Source organism: Manis pentadactyla, chromosome 7 (genome assembly GCF_030020395.1).
Source record: "Manis pentadactyla isolate mManPen7 chromosome 7, mManPen7.hap1, whole genome shotgun sequence".
In the NCBI taxonomy this organism is placed as follows: domain Eukaryota; kingdom Metazoa; phylum Chordata; class Mammalia; order Pholidota; family Manidae; genus Manis; species Manis pentadactyla.
Window position 1 is genome coordinate 92,329,704 of NC_080025.1, and position 22,402 is coordinate 92,352,105.

The window sequence follows — 22,402 nt, forward strand, 5'->3', positions numbered from 1 at the left end:
ATGCACATCTCTATTATACAAATGTCTAGTGAAATCCCGGCAGTTCGTCCTTTCTTTTTGTTTCAAAAAAGGTTTTTTCTGTGTGTGTTTTCTTTGAGTCAGTAGTAGGTAAACAGAAGCATCATCCACAAAAAGGGCGGAGAAAAACAAATACCGTATGATTTCACTTATTTTGTGGAATCTATAAACAAAACAAAATGAACAAAACAGCAGTAGACTCAGAGACACTGAGAAGTGACTGGTAGTTACCTTGGGGTGGGTGCGTGGGGAATGGGAGGGGGATAAAGAGGCACAAAAATCTCATTCATAATGTAGGTTGGTCATGAGGATGCAAGTGCAGCATGGAGAATAAAGCCAATGATGCTGTAAGATCTTCCTATGTTGACTGCTAGTAACTGCACTAGTTGGGGTGAGGATTTAATAATATGGGTAAGTGTTGGACCACTGTGTTCTATACTTGAAACCAATATTGTGTATCAACTATACTTCAAGAAAAAATACACTAAGACAAAAAAAAAAAGACTTGAGGCTTGACCATTACATAGGACACCATTTTGGAGGGTAAAGGTTGAAAGGTCACTAGGTATTTATATTTTTATAACTAGTTCACATGCAAATGAAGAGTTTCTCTTAAGCTATTTTAGTCAACATAATCTATTTAATCACTGTGAGCCCACTATTAAGATTCATCTTGCTAATGAACAGAATCCCTAGTGTAGAAAGTTAAGCTTGCTAAAGCTCTAACACCAAGAGCCTTAGCATTGTGACCATTTTTATTTATGTGTAGCGGACCATCCCTATCGTGTGAATTCCTGGTTAGCGCAAATCAAGGGTTAAATCTAACCACGAAAGGCCTTCATTACACTATAAATGCTGAACGATTCTAAATTAAATTAAGGACATTACACCATTAAGTTTCTCCTAGTTATTCTGGTCTGCTAGCCCTGGTGGTTCGATTTTCATCCTGTGTGTAACAGAGCCCTCACTGTGAGGCCTTGGCGGGTTCACAGCACTACTGTGGATTCCCTCCTCTGACAGTTGAGGGCCCTGGGTTAACTTTCTCTTGTGTTTAATATCCCTATAATCTATGAAACAGTTGTCTTGCAGCTGACGCCAAGAAAAACGTAAATGCTCATGTAGACACAAGCTTTAATTCTTTTGAGGGTCAAATTATATAATCCATATACATTAGCCTCTTCAGGTGATCCTATGTTAACATTCGACAAGTGTGTTTAGATTTTAAAAGAATTTTTTTGACATCTTTCAGTGACCTTATAAAGGATTCTATAGGTATTAGTGATACTAGTGTAGACTAAGTTAGAGTTATTAAAATAAAAAGTCCACAAGTCAAAATACTAACCACCACTATAGGGGCCCACCCACCTCGGACATACTAACTGTGCCTCCCTTCTATCAGGGTTGGTCTCAGAGAAGATGCTCTGGTCAGCCTTAAAACGCGTCAAAGCTAATTCATGTTTCCAGTAACAGCGGATTTCTTCGCGTTTCCCGTTTGGTCCTTAAAAAAAACAACCACCCAAATTTCTTTTAAAATTACCCCAAATGATTCCTTAAGCTCAAGCATATGTGGAGAAGCTTCAGATACGGCTCCACAACGCTCGCCTTTTCCTCCCCAAAAGTCGCGGAGCTGTGGACCCGCGGGCGCTGCGCGGCGCGCACCTTAGCGGCCGGGGCTCCCCGAGCAGGGCGCGCGCGGCGGAGGCCGGGCTCCTGTCCCGCGCGGTCCTCGGGCACGGCCGCCGGCTGCCGCGGGGCGGGCCAGGACGGACTCCGGCCGCGCACCTGGAGCCTCGCGTGGGCGTGTTTCGCTTCAGAAATCCCGAGTCTTGCTAGGCACACGGGCCTTCCCCTGGGAAGAACCGCTGGCCCTGCCCCTCGCTCTGCTCCGCTCCACCCCAGAAGGCTCGCCGGGTCCTCCAGCCTCCCGCGCGTCCTTCCCCGCGCCTCAGCCACGAGCCCAGGTGTGCTCCGCGCCCCTCTGCCCCGAGGCCCGCGCCTCCCCGGCCTGCGGGTCTCCAGCGCTCCCGCCGCGGGTCCGGCCCCGCCCAGCCTCCGCCGCGCCGGAGCTCCCGGCCCGGCCTCTCCGCCTCCCTCCCATCTCCACCCTCCACTGCCCTCCCCAAGAGTTGCTATTTTTAGCAAAGCCTCCGCGCGCCGCCACCGGTTCTGCTCGCAGCTCGCAAACGCGCGCTGCCGCCCTCCCGAGCTCCCCTCCCCGCGCGGCGGCCGCGGCTGCGGCGGCGCGTCCCGCACATCGTGCCGCGCGCACGGAGCCCGCCCCGCCGCGCCCGCCGCCCTCGCCGCCTTCTCCTCCTTAGCGCCTGCCGCGGCCGGCGAGACCCTGCTGGCGGAGCAGCGGTGGTCCCCGAGTCAACTTTCAACCTCCTCCCCCCCTCCCCCTGCTTCTGCCTCGCCATCCTCCTCTCCGCGAAAGATGGCTGTTTGGAGAAGGGGGAGAAGTTAGGGGGTTGCCGGCGCGGGGCGAAGGAGGGCGCGACAGTCTCAGCAGAGCTGGCGGAGGTGAGTGGCACCACAGCCTACCCCGGTTGGGGCCCGGGGAAAGCCCTGGGAATTGGGGGCCCAGCGTTCTCCGGATGCGCCGCTGTTCCCCGCTCGGGTTGCCCTCGTTAACATCATCCCCGTCCGGACCCCGACACAGCTTGCCTTACATCTCGCAGTCGAGAGGTTGGTGGGCTTAAGGGAACCTTTGTCGTAAGTTCGGTGCCAGGTGATCCCTTTGGTGCAGACCTTGACATTAGGAGGCAAGCCCAGGCGAGGGGTCGGTGCCGTGACTGCCACTGCTCCAACCCCCACACCAGTTTATGTTGGAGCCGAGTTATGAATGAAAAGTTTGTACTGCCAACATGTTGCTTGAGGGGAGCAATGTTTCATGGGGGTACCTTTGATGTTCGGTGGGGGACTTCAGTTCCAAGTCTATACGTAAGAATTTTGAGTTTTAAGAAAAGTTCCACAGCCTGGGGGATGGGATAGAGTGCAGTTCTTGGCTAGTGGAAGGAGAGTGATGAATCGTAAACTTATTAAGGTAAACTGGTTAGTTAAACTCCACCGAGGGCGTCACAGTGGGGACTAGGGGAGCGGAGGACGGGGGCGTTCCTTGAGCACCTAGCGTTCATTTGGCTTTGAAGCCATCGCCCGCTTGTCTGCAGTGAGAGGTGCTGGTGTCAGAGGCCTGTGAGTCCGCGGTGTGATCTAGCGGGACCCAGCTGCTCTCCAGATCCCAGGCGCGGTTGTCAGGAGAGGTGGCCAGCGTCGGGGAGCAGAGGACACTGTTTATGTGATACGGAATTGGAAATTCTCTAGTGAGTCCCCCATGCTCTGATTTCAGGAAGATATGTCACATCTGTTTTCCCTTCCAGGGAAGTGTGTGTAATCTCCTAAAAGGAACTTTTAGATTAAGTAACTAACATTTTGAAATATGTGAGAAAAGGTGTTATCTGCATATACATTGTACATGTAGATTGTGTGTATGTGTGTGTGTGAGTGAGCATGGGCAGAATGTGTGAGTGGGGTAAGATGGGCTTGCAAAGTTCAATAGGAAAATAAAGCGAAGAGTTAAATTTTTTCTCACTAAAGAGTACAACAGTGCTTAATACAACTGAATAATCCTGTGTGCAGCGATTTCTCATAAGGGTAAGATTTAGGAATTAGAGGTATTTGGAGAGCAATCAGTGCTTTCAAATCTTGCAAGCATTGTTGAAATCTAGGAAAAGAGTAAGTACGTAGAGAATCTATATTAAAGAAAATACTTTATTTGAAAAGAAAACAATTTGACATTTGAAAAAGTCCGGATGTTATTTTCTGATGCTCTAGAAATCTTAATCCTGTAATTAATAACAGCACAGAATAAGTTGCAGTTAGTAAATGAGGACAATTAAAATACCATGTTTGGAAAGGATATCTTCTGAACTACTCTTTGGTACTTTGGATGTTTATTATGAAAAATTATTCTGACAGAATATTTGTTGTTTAATATATTTGCTTTTTACCACAGATAATTAGTCCTCTTTTCCTTTTAAACCACTGTTATAGTTTGACAAATTTAATTACCCAAACACCAAATCACTGACGTGTCTTCTGGAAAGCATTTATATTTTAAATGCTTAATAAGAATATTGTATTTCCAGAAAGACAAATAATTTAGTCAGTTGTAAAACTTTCTTTTATTTTCATCCATTTTGTTTGAATGAGGCAGATCTCAAGAACAGAAGCATTTCATTTTCTGTATGGGAAAATGCGAATGTTTTCATCTTGTCATAAACAGGTGCATGTAGAGTGCGAATCCTGAGTCTGACTTTTGATATCAGGCTGCTAACTGGAAGGTATGATGCTTTCCCAGCTCTTCTCCTGAACTGATCATATTCGCTGTGGAATGGACATGGTTAGATGCATGTGCAGTTGTGCAGAAGGAAGTTAAAAGTTACAAGTTAAATACCAGTGTATGGTTATGAGGGAGATTTTTTTTTAAACCTCAATCTTCCTGTTTCTTTCCCTCTACAATTGAGCATATTGGACTAGCCATTATTGCAAAGTTAGGCCAAACACTGGTAGAAAGCATGTGGGCATATTAAACTGCCATCTTCCATAAAAATAATGATGGTGCCGCTGAAATTAAAATGTTTATTTTATGCATTATGGAAGACTTATGATTGTTTTATGACCATTATTGTGTCTCTTATTGTAGTAGAGTTACTTAATGAAGTTAGCCCCATTATATGTGTATATAATTACTTATTTTATGTATTTGTGGTATATTTGGAATATATCTGAGTTTTAAGGGATTTTAAATCATAAAACGCCCTCACCAGATAGCTTGTTTAATTGATTAGTTTATATGATACACGTAATTCAGATTTGTATTGATATCTGCACCTTAAGATTTCAGGGTTCATAGCTTTCATTTCTTTTTATTAGGATTATTTCTAGTTTGAATCTGTTTAAATATTACAACATATACTGTAATTTACACCTGCTTAGTGGGGAAAGTGTAGGTTTTTCTTAAATAGAGATATGGAGAAATAGCTAACAAGGAGAGTCATTTGAGAAACATATGGACATTATAAAAGCCTTCTGTATGTAGCATCTGTACCTTCTCATTAGTGAAATATTGTAGTTATGGACATTTTTCTTATTACATTGAAATGAGGCTTTTTATTTTTGCTTCAATGGACTTTTCATTTGTTTTAAAATATAATTTATATTAATGTTTAAATTGGTGGGACTTTTATTGTTCAAAGCCTTTTCCTTTCTCAAACTTGATTTTTATTGCACACATTTGCAGATACATACAATTATTTCCTAACTTGTTTTTATAACTCCTACCTTTCTCAGAGATTCTTCAAAACATTTGAGATAGATTGGAAGACACATTGTTCTCATTTTCAGAAAGAGGCAGCAGGTACACTGATAGATCCAAGGACACACACTAGTGAATCAGTGTGAATCTGAGGAAAACATCTGTATTTCCTATATTCTATTCACAACAGCAAGCTCCTGTGGCTACGTTAATGGCATTTTCATACATTTATACATTCCTAGATTTTTAAAGTGCTTAAAATGGTAGTTGTGCAGGTCAGATGTTATATTGTTCAATGTAAGTCATAAGGGATTGGACCCTTATGGTTGCCTGCTTAAGGGGGAGAACCATGACTCCAATAGCTTGTGCTAAAACAAACACACGTCTAGGGGTATCCACACATGCAGCTCATCCCTCTGCCTCCCCCGGCCCCACCTTATCAACTGCATTCTGCCCTTTTATTGGTCAAATCTGCTTTGAAGTTTATCAGCACAATGGTTAAGGTTGAGGATCATCAGGCTCACTGGTGAGTGAATTTCAGAATACGATTTTTGGAAGAGAGAATATTGACAGAGGTCAGTAATGGACTGTCCACTCAAGAGCCAGCCAATATCGTTGAGGGATCGTGTTGTTCTGGTGTTGGGACACCCACCTCCTCTTATTAGCTCTGCTTCTTTGGCTGAACTTGTATAAATCAATGTGAACAGAGGCTTTATGCAATTATCTAGTAATTTCTGCCCATGCAGACCTTGTATCTGGATAAATCAGACTTTAAAAAAAAAGAAAGAAAGAGGATTGTAACTTGTTCATCTGTAGAGAAGGTACTCTTATAATTTTTGCTTCATCCTCCCAAATCCCCTCTCCTTCAAATCTCACCAGAATTTTTCAGGGCAATTGGCCACATGATTTGTAACAGTCAAGGTGATACACTTCTGATATTGTATTGTTAAATTCAAAAGTAAAATGCATTATCTAGGATGCAGAAGAAAGCATTGTGATTTCATAGAAAATAATAATATGTAATCTTATTCAAGCTCACATGTATTTGATGAAAATACTTTCAATATTTTTGAATAAGCAGACAGTATCAGGAGCTCTGTTCTCTATTAATATTTTTCCTGTCCTTTCCCCTAAGTGTATTGTTAATAGGAGCTCATAAAATCATTTTAAATGTGAAATACTGAAGAAAAACGTGACTCTTTCAGTGTGGTTTTCGCTATAATGAATTCTGTTTAGGGCCCGAAAGAAAGGAAAACTTCCATTCTTTATATTCTTTGCTGTGCTAGAGAGAGCACGGCATGCTGCTGGCAAAATTGAGAAGAGTTGAGGTTGCTGGAAATGGTACTTTCTTCCCGTTTCTATAGAATCTGTGATAAGAAGGAGATGGGTGTGGACTAGTCTAGTTTGAATGGAATAGTGATGAGTGGAATTTGAAATGGCCACCAAAGGAAAGATAAGATTTGGATCATTCAAATATCATTCAAGATATTTGTTGGCAAGTCACTGAAACTAATTTTAGTTAATATAAGCATTAAATACATGTATTAGAGTATATTGACTCAATTTGTTTTCTATTACTTTGTAACACATTAGCACAGATTTAGCAGATTTAACGACAGGCCTTTATTACCTCAGTTTCATTGCTCAGGAGTCCACACATGGCTAGACTGGATCCTCTTTTAGGGACCTCATCAGGTGTGGTGAGGGCTGTAGTCCCATCACAGACTCAACTGGAGAAAAACCTACTTCCAAGCTGCCTTAGATTGTTGGCAGATGCATCTCCCTGTGGTTGTACGACTGACATTTCCATTTCCTTGCTGGCTGTCAACCAGAGGCCACTCAGCCCTTAGAGGCTGCCAGCTGCTCTTTGCCGTGCGGCCCTTTCAGAGGCACTCTTACAACATATGGCTGCTGAGTTTTCAAAGCCAGCAAGGAGAAGTCCTTGCTCCAGGATGATAAGACAGTCTTATGTGACACATGTGAGTGGTGTGACAGCAGCTTTGGCATATGGCATAGTCTAGTCAAGCGAGCAACAGCCATCACTTTCACCATCGTCCATTGATTAGAAGCAAGTTATATGTTCTATCCAAACTTCAGGGCAGGGGTCCATACAAGGGCATGATTCAGTGGAAGTCACTTGAGGGTGCGTGCACGTCATTGACTAGCTCACAGAATCGGTGGGGTGGTCAGTACACCTGGCTCAGAAGCCACTCAATCAGAAACAGTGGTTCACTTCGCAGAACCATTTTGGTGAAATACCAATTTCAGTCGTGGAAGGTGGGCTCTGTATCATAAGAGAGAGCATTCTCCACATATAATAATGATTTCAGTTGCTCATGGCCAAAGACAATGACAAGTGTTCTCTGCTGAAGAAAAGGAGGAAAAAAATGTAACCAAATTATTGCTGAATGAGATGTTGAAGATTTTGCCCAGGATAGGTAAAATGACCATTTGGAGATGTGATTGAATTGGAGAATAGCTGGAATCATTCAATTCCTTAGAAATAAAACTCTTCTAGGATTTAGGAGAATGGCAGTGAGGCCCCATTTAAAGAGTAGAAGTCTCTAAAAAGACAAACCACTAGCACATATGTTAGTCTAGGAGTTGACTTCATTAGTCCTTAATATATTCCATGTGCAAAATAATTTTAAGGATCTGGTGCCACCAATCCTTGCAGGGAACCAGCACTTTGATTTGGAGGCCACAGTGTGGCCTCCCCTGAGAGAGACCATCTCAAATCCACCATACCTCTGTGGCCTAATAACCATGAGGCATTATGTAGGAGCATAAGGTCTGTTGAGCACAGCCCATGCTCCAAGGTACGGTTTTATGCATCTCATCTCTGGCGACTGAGTTTAGATTTCCCTAGTTCTGCCTCGTTTATTTCCCCCCAAATAAAAGGAGATTTTGAGAGGTTAAATATCTTGCTAAGCAACACTCATATAGGGGTGGCAACCAGAATTTGAATCTAGGTCTGATTTCAAAGCCTATAGTCTTGTAATACACATCCCATGCTCATAAGCATAAGTGAAGTTTCCAGGGGAAAAGCTTGTTTTTCCCATTGAAGTGAATCTCAGCTCTACAATTGCTCTTGCGTTCCTTCATTCATCTTGAGAGAACTGGGTACTGCAAGATGAGGGTCAAAGAGAGGAGTGAGTGTGCTGTGTCATGCCTTCTTTTATTTTCCCAGCAGGAAGTACAGATGATAGGTCTTTCATCTAAAAGTAAGAATGTGGAGTGGAGGCTGTGTATTTTTATTTCCATGTATTTTGGCAAAAATCGAAAGCTCTATGCCTCCTTTCTCTCCTGTATGTAGATTTCTACCATTAAATTCAATTAGGAAACATTATGAATTCACACGGCCTCTTTGGCCACAGGCTGCTTTCTATGGCTTTTTCAGTGGATGCCACTGTTTTGATCTACTTGAAAAGTCTATTGAGACATTCTTCCTTTGTGCTTCTGTTACTAGGGCCCCCTTTCTACTCTGTGGTGCCTCTGAATTCTATTCATAGATATTCTACTTCTTTTCCCTTCTCTTTAATGTACTTAAATCTCTTCTTTAAATGGATCTAGCTCCATTGATCGGAATCATTGGCCCAGATCCCCTTGCTGCTCTAATGCAAGATGCAAGCTCAGTGTGGGACCCATCTGTATTCTGCTAATTTTCCAAGTTGTACCCTTTATTCCAACCTGGTATGAGAAAGACTTTAAGATTTCTTTGGGTATTGAAGTCAAAATGTAAACATTTTTAACTGAATGCCCCAAAGCAAACCTCTGATCGGACTGTATTAGGTGGATTGCATACCTAGGGGCCACTCAACTGTGGCTGCTCAGCTGTTCCCAAGGAGGGATATTGTGAGCCACCTTCAGCCTAATTAGGGTCAACAACAGTAACCTGATCCAAAGTTACAGCTCAGGAAATCTTGAAATAAATGTATTTCTTCATATAGGTTTTAGATTTTCTAACTTAGCTTAGGCGAGATTTGACTCTAAAGCCCAAATTTATTAGCATGGCATGCAGATTCTCTCATAGTCTGGATCTAGCCTATCTTTATTTACATTTTAAATTCTTTCTTCTCTCTGCCATGTGGTTTTAAGGATGTAAGCCCTAAGCTTGGAGCTAGCAAGTGGCTTACATTTTATATAATGAAGAACTAGCCTGACATGTAAAGAAATATCAAGGGGTGAATGTGTGTGTGTGTGTGTGTGTGTGTGTGTGTGTGTGTGTGTGGTGGTGCAGAGGACAAGGGGGTAGGGAGCAAACAATAACAGCATTTTAGGCTCTCAGTTCCTGCATGTAATCATTCTTGAGGCTGTTCTACTACTGATTTTTCTGGGGTGATGTTATGTGAAGAAGAAGTTATTCCTAAATTGAGTTTCTGTCCCTTGCAATTTAAAGAATGTGTAGTAGCACAGAATTCTTTCAACCTAGCTTTCTCAGTGCATTTTCTGAACCTGCTGCTTACAGAACTATCAGTGGCCATCTCTTAGCCCAGGCAGTAACTCCTTTGGAGTTTTATTTGGAGGATATGCCCATCAGAAAGCTGCACCTTCTCTGCTCACCTTTTCCCATAGGTCCATGCTGTATCCCTCCTCTTTTGTGATGTTTCCTCTCATTACTGCAGCTCACCACGATCTCAGATCTTCTGTAAGTTCCCACAGTTATTGAGGACTGTGGCTGTGGTACACACAGGCTTACAAGTTGAATTTTAGTATTAACTGATTGAGAAAATCCATACTAACAAAAAAAGCTACTGTATGAGTAAAGCCTTTAAAGTAATTTGCATTTTGTTGCCCAGAAGAACATCTTTATACTTTTGAAATATATTAGTACATTTAATATACGGAATGATTTTCATATGTACTTATGGTCTCTGCAATTTCTTTGTGGCCCACTAGAGATCCCTGGCCTCTCATGTCTACAGAGAAAAGAGGGAGGAGAAAGTTTGACTTCCTAATGAACACTCTCCCCAAATAAAACACCACAGGAAGAAAGGTTTGATTTTAGCTAAGACTACTGGTCTTTATTGTATGAACCTAAGTTGTTCTTATTAGATATTTTACTTAAGTAGGTAGGAACATAAAATGCAAACACTTCTACTTACGGATTTTACAAGTTAGGAAGCCAAAACCAGTGAGAGAATATTAAATGTGAACAATAGAACTGATGAAATTGAAAGGAACAACATTAAGTTAAGTGGCACATAATACTGTATTGTTAAAATTACATTGACAGTGTTGGATTTAAGAGTATGAAGATGTAACCTTAGATCCTGTTCTTATTTAATATTTTTCTGTGTTTTATATTAATACAAATGCAGGAAGTGTCCTTTTAAAAAGTAGATTAAAAAAAATACAAACTTCCAGGCTTTGTTTGCTGGTTCAGCATAATCAGACATCTTACATCACCAAAAATCTACCAGTAAATAATCATCAAACATCAGTTTTAATGAGATATCACCTGAGAACTCTATACCATCTCTTTGTTCTCTGAAAGATGTGATCAGCATTGTGAAGATACTGAATTCTAAATCAAATGTGTGCTCCGTATCCAAAGACTGTAGGAATGGAGAACAGATTGTGTAGATACTACGTGGAGATAGGATGCATATATCATCTTCATTCTCAACATGGTGATGATTTTATCCACCCTAGTGTGGGTGCTTTGCATGCCTGTGCTACCTTGTGTTCTATAATGACTCAATTCATCCTCGCTTTTTTTCTAATTAGATTATTTATTTAGCAAACTGTATATTATTTGGCCTTCACCTAATATATGCATGATTGAGAACACCAAAAGCAATTGCCAGAATGAAAACTGTGACATGTTTAGTTTTAAGATGCTTATTCAGAAATTAGAGTACATTCATATTTGTTTTATTTATTTTTTACATTATCATCCTAGTGAAAACCCAAAATGGAAAAAAAATTCCACCTCAAACTTATGGATCTCATTTTGAAGTACATAGTCCCAAATTTAATTATGACTTAAAACATTTTGCATCTTACTCTGCATTATGTGTCAACTAGACCGTAAGGCCCTTGGAGGCAGAGAGAACTTGCTTACTATATTTTCTTCCACAGCACGAAGTGCATTTTCTGATAGTTGTTGCCCAACAAATGTTTGATGATTGACCAACTATTTATATGTCATTATTGTCTATGGCACTGTGAGCTCCTTGAGGGTAGGGACTATTTTGTTTTAATCTGTGTACTCCAGATGCCTAGCACAACAATGCTTACGTGAGAAATGCTCAATAAATGTTCTGAAAGGAAACATTGGCTTTGTGTCTGTGCATGCATGTGTGTGTCTTCTTTTAGAGCTCATTTTTTCATATACAGGGCATTTCTAACAGGTGTATACATCAGTACTGTCCAATGCAATATTTTGTGATGATGGATATATCCTATGTGTTCTCTAATACCATAGTCACTAGGTGCATGTGACCTTTGAGCACTGAAATGTAGGTAGTCAGAGAGCCTGAATTTACTTTTATTTAATTTTAATTATGAAATAGTATCATGTGGCAGTATGTAGCTCAGGTCCAGATATAATGCCTCCATTCTCAAACTCATTTGCCCACATCTCCAACACTACTACATTTTTGGGTTGTAATTGGTTGTTGTTATTAGATGGATAAAGTGAATCATATCACTTTAAACACAAAAAAATATATTCCATCAAATTGGCTTCATTCTTTTCCCAAATGACCAACAGCATTGCATGTTATCTCGTCACTCATCCCACCATCTGATTTTGTTTTTCATTATTTCCTTATTACTTTAGATACCTTATACTGACCACTTCACCAGATGAGTTGTACATACACTTCTTTTTAATGGCCTAAGTTTCCTTGTGTTTGCTAGAACCATTGGCTTAATCTTTTTCTTTCCTAATAAGCCATTTAAACTTGGTTTTTCTTTATCATCATCATCATCACCACTGTCATCATTGCATAAAATGGTGTTTATGCTGTGCTAGCCTGTAGTTGATGTGCTAATGTGTGCTGGTATTCTGAACAAATTCCAAATTTACTATATTCTGAACATTATCTCTAAATATTCCTACTCTAATTTCATTTACCCTTTCTTGTACAGAGAAGGGTGAAGGAGCACCTATGCATTTAACATAACTCAATCCTTATATAAGATGGCTTCCCATCATCACAGGTTTCACAGCTGGAGTCAAAGAATATGAAATCAATAAAACAGGATTTTCCGTTTAGGAAGTGAGAATTGCTTCGTATAAGTGGCCAACTTTATGCAACTTGTAGCACTTTCAGGGTAGATTTAGATTAAAAGTCATCATATGTTTATTGAACCTCAGTATTGGATATATTCACATACACTATTCTCATTTAATTCTTTTAAGAATGCTGCATCTAGTAATATGTAATGATTATAGAGACTAAGTTCTTAAATAAATTGAAATGAATTCTTCTGACAAACAGAAACACTTTAGAATTTTCCACTCATCCTCTAGTGCTGGAGATTTAATAGTCTGTCTTATCTGGCAGACTTTGAATGCATAGACTTTGGCACGGAGACTTCCCTTTTGTTCATTCTTTTGGCCTAGCAGAGGAGTTCTGAAACTGGGGTGTACAACAGAATTTCTCTACTCTGTACACAAAAGACTGTAAACTATATTTTAAGGCTGAGTTCCACCCTCCTTTCCAAGGCAGTTTTGGCTGTGCTAGATTTTCATCCTGAAACCTATCTTTTCCCTCACTGCCCAAAAGATGCATCTCCTCTGTATTTTTTTATTAACGCTTCATTCCAGAATAGGGATCCTCATGGAGGGAACTTGTAGATAGGCTTTTGAATAGATCTCAGAAAACAGGAGGAAAGCTTAACATTCTTAATCACCAGTTGTGCCTTGGTCTCATGATTGCTTTAATCTGACTCTTGGTGGTGAGAAACTAGACTGCTTTGTTATCTCCCCACCCCAACCCTGGCCTTCCTGATAAATATCCCCCTAAAAATCCCGGATGATTTGTATTTTGCATTGTGTTCATTTTAGGCAGGTTGGAGAGTGAGGAAGGGAACTTTATTTTGTGACTGCTGCTGTAAATAGAATTTTAAACTCCTACTTACCTGTTTGACACAATTTGTAAAAGTTACCCTGTGGATAAAATGAGAGTTCCTGTGGCCAGGATTCTCACCTGGCCCTGGTCGACTAGCTCACTGCACACCTGTGGGCAATACATGGCTGTTGACCCTATATAAAGACCTCTGCCCAGTGCTCTGTGCGCGACACAGTGGCAGAGCTGCCAGGCCGCAGGAGAGCAGAGCAGAGGCTGGAGTGGTGGCAGTGCCAAGGACAGAGGCCCAGAGGATAGCTGTGTGGGATGGCTGTGCAGGCAGAGAGGCCCAGAGGATGGCTGTGCAGACAGAGGGGCCCAGAGGACGGGTGTGTGGACAGAGGGCCCCAGAGGCAGAGACCAGCTTGCTGCATGCAGATTCGCTGAGTGAATGGGATTTTAGTGAATGATATGCCACCTGAAAATAAATTTGAGTATAACCCTTTCACCTCAAGAACGTTTTGCTGTCAATTTATTTGGTCACATTGAATCCATAGCGAACTTGCCTGGGGCTGAAACACATTGGCAAGACATACCCACATTAAAATAAGTATTTGATTAGTTTAGCCTTGTTGTGAAACAATAATTATTAGCTTTTTAAACTAACGTTCAGCAAAAGCCATTGCCAAACCTTGTGCACTACCTTGTTTACTAAAAAGAAAACCTTTTTGGACTTCACTACTTTTTCTCTATGAAAACAAATGTAACAAATTGAACTTAAATTATATTTTCAGAAGTATAATGCCCAGAGTACTCAAGCCAGCTGGGAAAGGGTAGGCCAAATGGAATGGGATTTCAGAATAATGGTTCAATTTTAATTTCTTTACAATATCCTATTTGAAATATTCTTGTGTGAATTTATAAGTTTCAGTAACTTGAAAATACATTAAAACTTATTTCATATACTATTGTTTTTCTTACATATGTTATAAACCCCACACTACATTATTATTTTTACTTAAACAGCAAATTGTCTTTCAGAGATTTACATAAAACCTTTCATATTTATTCATGTAGTTGCCATTCATTCATTCCCTTCATTCCTTCATTTCCTTTCATGCTTTTCATGCCATTTCTATCTGGTATCACCTTCCTACTGCCTGAAGGGCTTTCTATTTTTTTTCTGAAGGGCTTCCTTTAACATTTCTCATAGCACAGGTCTGCTGGTGCATTCTTTCAGCTTTTATATGTCTGAGAACATCTTTCACTTTCAGATTTTTGTTGGATATGAAATACTAGGTTGAAAGTTTTTTTTTTCTTTTAATACTTTAAAGATGTTGCTCCACTGTTTTCTCACTGGCATTGTATTTATAAGAAATCTGCTGTCATCCTTATTTTTGTTCCTCTTTACATATAACATGTCCTTAAAGATTTTCCTTTTTTCACTGGTTTTGAATTATAATTTGATTATGATGTGTCTTTCTTCATGTGTCTTGTACTTTGGGTTCATTGACCTGTGGGTTTCTAATTCCATCAGATTTGAAAAAATATTTAGTCATTATTTCTTCAAATTTTTTTGGCTTCCTTCATCTCCCTCCAATTACATGTATATTAGGATCACTGAGGCTGTTTATTTATTTATTTTTATTCTTTTTTTTTTCTCCATGTGTTTCATTTTGGGTAGTTTCTACTCCTGTGTCTTCAAGTTCACTATGAGTAATCACATTTAATGTGTTTTGATCTCATTGTAGTTTTCATCTCCTGAAGTTTGATTTGGGTGTTTAAAAAATCTTCCACATCTCTATTTAACTTTTTTGAACATATGGAATACATTTATCATAACTGTTTTAATGACCCTATCTGTAAATTCTAACATCTCTTTTAGTTCTTGATCAGTTTTGTTTGGTTGATTTTTTTCCTTATTACGGGTTATATTTTTCTACTTCTTTGAATGCCTGGTAAATTTTGATGGATGCCAGACACTGAATTTTACTTTGTAGAGTGCTGGATATTTTTATATCCCTCTAAATCTTCTTAAGCACTTTTTTTTTTTAATGGGATACAGTTAGTTACTTGGAAACAGTTTGATCCTTTCACATCTTGTTTTTAAGATTAATCTCTAAGTACTCTACCCTCAGATTCCATGAATTGTAAGGTTTTCCAGAGTGGTTGGTGGGAACAGGCACTATTCCCAGTGCTGTGTAAGTGTTAGTTACTGTTTCGTCTAATTTTTTCAGGTAATTCTTTCCCTGGCCATCTATTATTTCCTCATATATGTATGTGTGTTGATCAGTACTCTGCTGAATACCTGAGCGGTACTGATAGATCTCTGGAGATCTCGCTCTGTTCAGCTAGCTGCTCTGATCTCCCGGATTTCTCAGATACATCTCTCTACTTCAGGGATTGTGCTGGGTTCTGCTGTGGTTTTCCTTCTTGGGGACACAGTCTGGAAGCTGGAACAGTCATAAAATTCATGTCATCAGTTGTTTCATATATTTTGCATAGCACTTTGAATTTTTCAGGCAGGAAGGCAATTTCTATCCTGTTACTCTATCTTGTTTGGAAATGGGTGTCTTCTATTCATGTTCTCTTCCATGGAAAATCTTGTTGGTCCAAATAATTTTGGAGATGATTTAAATATTTAATATTCAATTCCATGCAGTTTATTGTGATATTCTTTTGAATTTCTAGTAATTTCCAAACTTTCTATAATGAGTACTTTGTACTGTAAAAATATTTTCAAAAATTAAGTTTTAATAATCAGTTGTGCTCTGTATTATGCTTGATGATTTCTATTCTTAAGACAGACCAGTCATAAATTAAGAAGTTAAATTTGTTAAACACAATAACTTACATACTTTTAAGTGGATAAAAGATGCTACTATAGGGAAGTACTATGTTTCTATTAGCTTGTTTTTTAAAGATTGAAGTTGAGTAGCTTTTTAATAATATACTCTTGAATTTATAGATGTTAATGATCATAAACAGCTAATAAATTAATGTCTTTTAAATTGTATCACTTTTCATGGGGTTACTTTTTATATTTGGGAGATTCTATAGTTCATGCCTACTATAAAATGTTCACATATCAAGCAGGAGTGAACTATGCTATGAACTATTTTATTTTTAGTTTTCTCTAGTATTTGAATGATAAAATATAGCACTGTGAGCTAATATGAGAATAAAGTGACAAAATTCAGGAGCACATCTTGCTTTAGTGAATACATCTTGTTACTTCAAGAGTTTTCTGGCAGTAAGGGCACAATTGACTATATTAATTTAAAAGAATCTTTGAGGTGGTATAGTTCCATATGCTGTAGGAATATGTCAATGATTTTTTTATTTTATAATTTGAGTTTTTAATGTAGTTTTTTGAAAGCTAGTTGTTAAGCATGGCAAGAAGACTGGAGTTGCTTTAAAATTCTTAGGAAAATAATTTTTTAAGTACAAATTAAAATTAACTTTAACTTTCTTCAGCACTGTCATAAATACCAGCATGATGAAGCCAAAATCGTGGCAATGTAACATTGCTATGTTTCCAATATTTAAGCATAAAGGTTAGGCCAGATTTATATCCTCTTGTAAAATTGAACCAAAATATAAATTATTTATAGAATTTTAAGAACAGAATCTTAAACAACTTGAATACTACTCTGTGGTAGAGAATGCTAAACCCAATACCCTTTTTCTCGATCATCTTCAGACATAGAGCCCTGAATTTTCACTGGGACAGACCCCTATATAATAAGTATGACATTTATCAGTCCCTCTTGTGTCTAGGAGTTATGCCAGGTGGCAAAGTTCTGGCCATAGGATGTAAGAAGAAGTGATCTATGCAACTTCCAGATGAGCCATTAAAGGACAGGGGTGTGCTATCTCCTTTCCTTCCTCATTTGCTGGGTGCATATGGTGCTATACTCTCTTAGATCTTGCTGAAATGGCCAGCACTCTAAGGAAGGCAGAGCAATACAGTTTTTTTAAAGGGCCTGATGATGACTTATTGAAGCAGAGCTGCCATAATAGCTTGGAGTTTTATGTGAGTGAGTAAGAAACTTCTATCTTATCTAAGCCACTGTTATTTTGGGTCTCTGTTGCATACAGGCAAACCTATATACACTATTTCTACAATGTTTTTGTTTACCAGGCGTGTAAGTCTTTGCTTTTTATAATTAATCTTGAAAGGACCAAACTGATCATGCATCATAGAATTCTAAACTTCAAAGGACCTCATTAACAAAAAAATTGGACTAGTCCAACATTTATCAGCTGAAGAGGACAATGCAATTAAATCCATCTGGCTCCTCTCTGAAAAACTTAAGATTTGAGGCACATAATCCTTATGCTGACTTTTGAAGAAAACAGGTTTGGGAAGAGAGAGAAAACTGAATTACTCAGAGTTCTACTTTGCTTGAAGTCACCAAATATTTTTTTCCATTTTCCTGTGTTTTGTATTTCAGAGCTCTCAAATCCCAAAGTCTACTTTTCAGTCCTTAGTGTGAAATGGCTCCCATCCATTTTATACTGTTTACTACTCCCCCTTTTGGAATCTATCACCCCTAAGCCTCTGGGGTGTCACAGACTTCCACTTTTCTCCTCTGCCTCTGCCATGTGCTGGGTCTCCATCATGGAATCTTCTTTAATACACCCCTTCCCTGTGTGCATGCTCTCATTCTTGGCCCACTCTTCCTTTTACTTTGTGTAATGGAGTTCACAAACTGGCAGATCAGAGCAATTGCACAGAATTTACAGAAATATTGCGTTAATTGGCAATATTAAAAAATGAGGGTATTTATTAAGACATCTAGATTTTGGCCTTTCTTTACCAAGGAGAAGTGACAACACCTCACCCACATCACCCACAGCGTTTGGTAGTTGGGGCTGAGTTATAACTGCTTCCTTTAGACTGGATGTGTTCTTTCTTCTTAGTTATAGTCACCACTGCTCCCTATTGCTTACATCTTGTGTGTTTTATTTGTTTTCATTACTTGCCTGATCTTTTAGGCATTTCAATTTGTGACACACATCTTCCTGGGTAATTTATTTTAAGTTAATCTTTTTTAAAAACAATTTCCTTTTCCTTCCCCTTTTTTTTCAATTCTAATCCCTCCTCCCCATCCCTACCAATACATTCCTAATTAGACTTTCTGTTGTCTCACCTGGCTTGTAGTAGAAACCCAACTGACTTTTAAGCCTCTTTTATTACTTAAATCCTTTCTTCATCCTCCATACTGCTTCCAGAATGACCTTTCTAAGTTAAAATTTTAATATAATTCTATCTAGCCTCAAGACTTTGAGTGGCTCACCTGCCTCGAGCTGATTTCAGACTCCTTAGCATCAGCGTGAATGTTAAAAAAGGTGCAGCCACTTTGGAAAGCAATTTACCAGTGTTTCAAGAAGTTAAAACATATGACCCATCAGTTCCACTCCTATGTATGTGCCTCAGGGAATAAAAAACATATTTCCAGACAAAAATGTAGACATGAATGTTCATTTATAATAGCCCCAAAGTGAAAACAACCCAAATGTCCACCAACTGATGAATAAACAAAATGTGATATATCCACACAATGGAATATTACTGGGCCATGCAAAAAAGATGAAGGACTGGTATGTGCCAGAGCATGGATGAACCTTGAAAACATGATGCTAAGTGAAAGAAGACAGACTAGTAAGGCCTTTTTTAAGTTCACATATCATATAACTCTATTTACATGAAATATCCAGAGTCAAAAATAGAGTAGTTGTTGACAGGGGCTGGGAGGAGGGGAAATGGGATGTGACTGCTAATGGACGTGACTTTCCTTTTTGGGGTGATGAGAATGTTCTGGAATTAGATAGGCCTGCTGGTTATACAACTCTGTGAATACACTAAAAAAAGTCACTGAACTGTATAGTTTTAAAGGTTGAATTTTATGGCATGTGAATTATATCTCAAAAAATAAAATCAGAGATAAATAAAAAAATAAAACCAGGCATAACAGATCTGACTTTTGCTGTTCTCTCCAGTTTCATTTCCTGGTTCTTTGGTCTTCCTACATCCCCTCCTTGCCCCTCTCTCCCATCTACTAATTGTTCTTAGAGTTCTGTGCTGTCTCAGCATTATCCATTTACACGTATCTACCCACTCTTCCCTCTCTCTGCCCATCTGGAGAATTTCTGATCCTCCTTTAAGTTTTAGTTCGGATCTCACCTCCTCTGGAATCTTCTTGTATGCCAGTGCTGGGGTATGTAGGAGGTGGTTTAGGTAGATTCTCCAGAGCCAAGGAGGAATGCCCTGCAAAATGAAAAGAGATCAACTTTGATGAGCTTATTCAAATTTTACAATCAGAACATCTAGAAAGAAGCTTTTTAAATTTCAGTGTGGATGTAAGTGTTCATGTTTTATACTTTTTTATTTTAATTTTAAGTGAGATATGGTGGGCTGGGTGTGGAGAAACATATTTTAAAACAAACATCATTTAAGAGTCTCAGTTTTGCCATCCCCCTGCCTACCCCTCTGCACTGGGTAGGTTAGGAGCATTTCCTCTGTGACCCCCAAATGTCCTGGCAACCCCTTGTCACCCTGAATGAAAATTCTTTTTTTTTCTGTTTCCCTATCCAGATAGGTGACTCTCTGGGGATACCTCTGTGTCTTTCATTTTTCTATCTATACAAGTAAATCCTGTCAATTATCCATAGAAAATATTTGGCAAATTTTGAATAAATAAATGGACATCCTCAGTGATATCAAATTTAGGCAAGTGGGATAGATAGCTTGCATTGGCTTTGCTGAAAATGAGAGCTCTGTGAACTAAGAGATGCTGTGTAATCAGATGGCTTTATTAAGACAACCTGATCTTCTCTCTCCCTCTCTCTCTCACACACACACACATGTACAACCTTTAAAAAGCTATTTCAAAAAGACTAGAATAAAAAAATGTGAGATTTTTCACTTTTCTCACCCTATGCACCTGAGCGAGTAAGGTGTTAGATTTAAGGCCTAAAGTGGATATGAAAATGGCACTTTCCCCAACAGATTTTATAAATGTTTTCTGTACTTCTCAAAACAGTCTTTTTCTTTTCACTTCAGTAAATTCATAAATTAAAATTCACATACAGTAGCCCCTAGTTCAAATTCCTTCACTATGCAGTAGAAAATAGTGGCTCACTAATGTTTTTACTTGGAAAGTGTGATTATACTAAATTATTTATAAATGACCCCTCATTTTTTTTCCTTTGTTTTTTTTAAACTAGAAATTCTTCCCTCTCCAATGGTGTGTCATTTCCCAGAATCAGACCCTGAGATAAAGGTTTGAGAACAGGTAGTTCATTTAGGAGGCAGAGAGCACAAGAGCAGGAGTAGGGAAGGCAGGCAGTAAAGGGTGTGTATGAAGCCAGTTACAGTTTTGGGCAACCGAGGCTTAATTCTTCTGGGGAAACTGTAGAAGAAATCTCTTAGAGTTGTCTACCTGAGAAGCATGGGAACTGGGTGTTATATCTTAAGAGTCAGTTACTCCTCAGTTGAAGGCTGCTTCCAGTCTGCTGTGCAGGTCCAGAGAAACCCTCCAGAAATGAAATAGAAGTGCTGGCAGTTGGAAATCTATAGGCACACATTTGAGCAGTAATGGCTAGAGGATGTGGGGGGGCATCAACTGGTGTTTCGCTATCTATGGAGCCAGTGCATCATAGCGGGAGGAGTGTTAAAGTGTGAAAAATACCAGAATTTAATTTAGCCTTACTCAGACATTTACTCAGCCATCAGTTAAGTACCTACTATGTGCTAAATACTGTCCTAGGTGATGAGATATACTAATTCATTTGTTGAGCTTGGTTCTTCATTTATAAAGTTAACTTATATCTCTTTCAGAGTTCATACATAAATGAGATATTGCCCAAAATACTTTGAAATGTTTAAAGAAGTATTTCAAATTTATTGTTAGAGTATTTACCTAAGTTTACCCTGAGGAAGCAGTAGAAATGTAGTTAGGCCATAAACTTGTCTCTTGTCAGGGATATGTTAGCCAATCAAAAGCTTATTTTTAGTAAATTATAAGTTCCATTGAAGGAATAAGGTACTGTGGGATGGTTATTTTTAGTCAGTTGACAATGAAGGATCCTGGGAAAAGTGGATAAAATGAACCTTAAGATAATAGGTCAGAATTAACTGTGAGGAAATAGGAAATTTATGAAGGAATGGTGTATTTTGGGAGAGTTAATGTTAAGTCCACAAGGCAGTACAGGTGAGAACCCCTAAGTGCCCAGGTCAAGCTTTTGGGCCCATGGTTTGGCCAGAACAGGATGGCATTCTGTCTATTGCTAACTAGCTGTATGCTATCTGACTGGTTACTTAAGTTTTCTTAGCCTTCCTTCCTTAACTATAAATTGGTCATCCTAGTACAACCTATACTATAAGATTATTGTAAGGATATGTTATAATGGTAAAGGAGATATATTACATGCGGCAGTTAGAGTAAATTCTCAGTAACCTCATGTAGTTTTTGGTATCAGTATAGTTTTAAATTACGAGTTATATTGTCTGAAGATGCATCTGTCCCACTCAACACAAGATTTCTTAAAGTATATGGAACAGTAACCCCACAACAACTGTAAGAAAATAGGATAATGAAGTTACAGAATTTGAAAAACCCTGGGTACCGTAGATGGACTTAATGGAGAGTCACATTAAGATATTAACAGCTCTGTAAAGTCTAGGAGTAAATACAACTTTTGTTTAATAAATTTCTTTATCACTGGTTTCTATTGGCTACCTATTCACATTGGCCAGTCTTTGGGAAATCCACACTAATATTGTCTATCAAAGAAATCATCTTAGGACTTGTAAATGTCTTTAAATAATATGAATTTTGCTCGAAATATTTTTGGAGATTCTCTCTTTGGGTATGCCTCCTAGCCAGTTTGTTAGTCAGTTCCCCCCATCCCCCTCATCAATCATTACATAATCTTTTACAGATTTTATTCCTCATTTTCTACAGAGAATTATATCACTTGCCCTGTGATTCCTCCTAGGCCTCAGATCTGTTCAGAATGACGTTTTTTTGGCCTCAGTTGA

General features: G+C 39.1%; 1 protein-coding gene across 1 annotated transcript in view; it reads left to right on the plus strand.

Annotated features, from left to right (window-relative positions):
- The first annotated feature begins 2,366 nt into the window (after positions 1–2,366).
- Positions 2,367–22,402, plus strand: part of HDAC9 (histone deacetylase 9) — a 930,736-nt gene continuing 910,700 nt past the window's right edge. The window contains exon 1 of the mRNA XM_057504568.1: positions 2,367–2,538. The gene's annotated coding sequence lies outside the window, so the exon portion shown is untranslated. The remainder of the gene's footprint in view (positions 2,539–22,402) is intronic.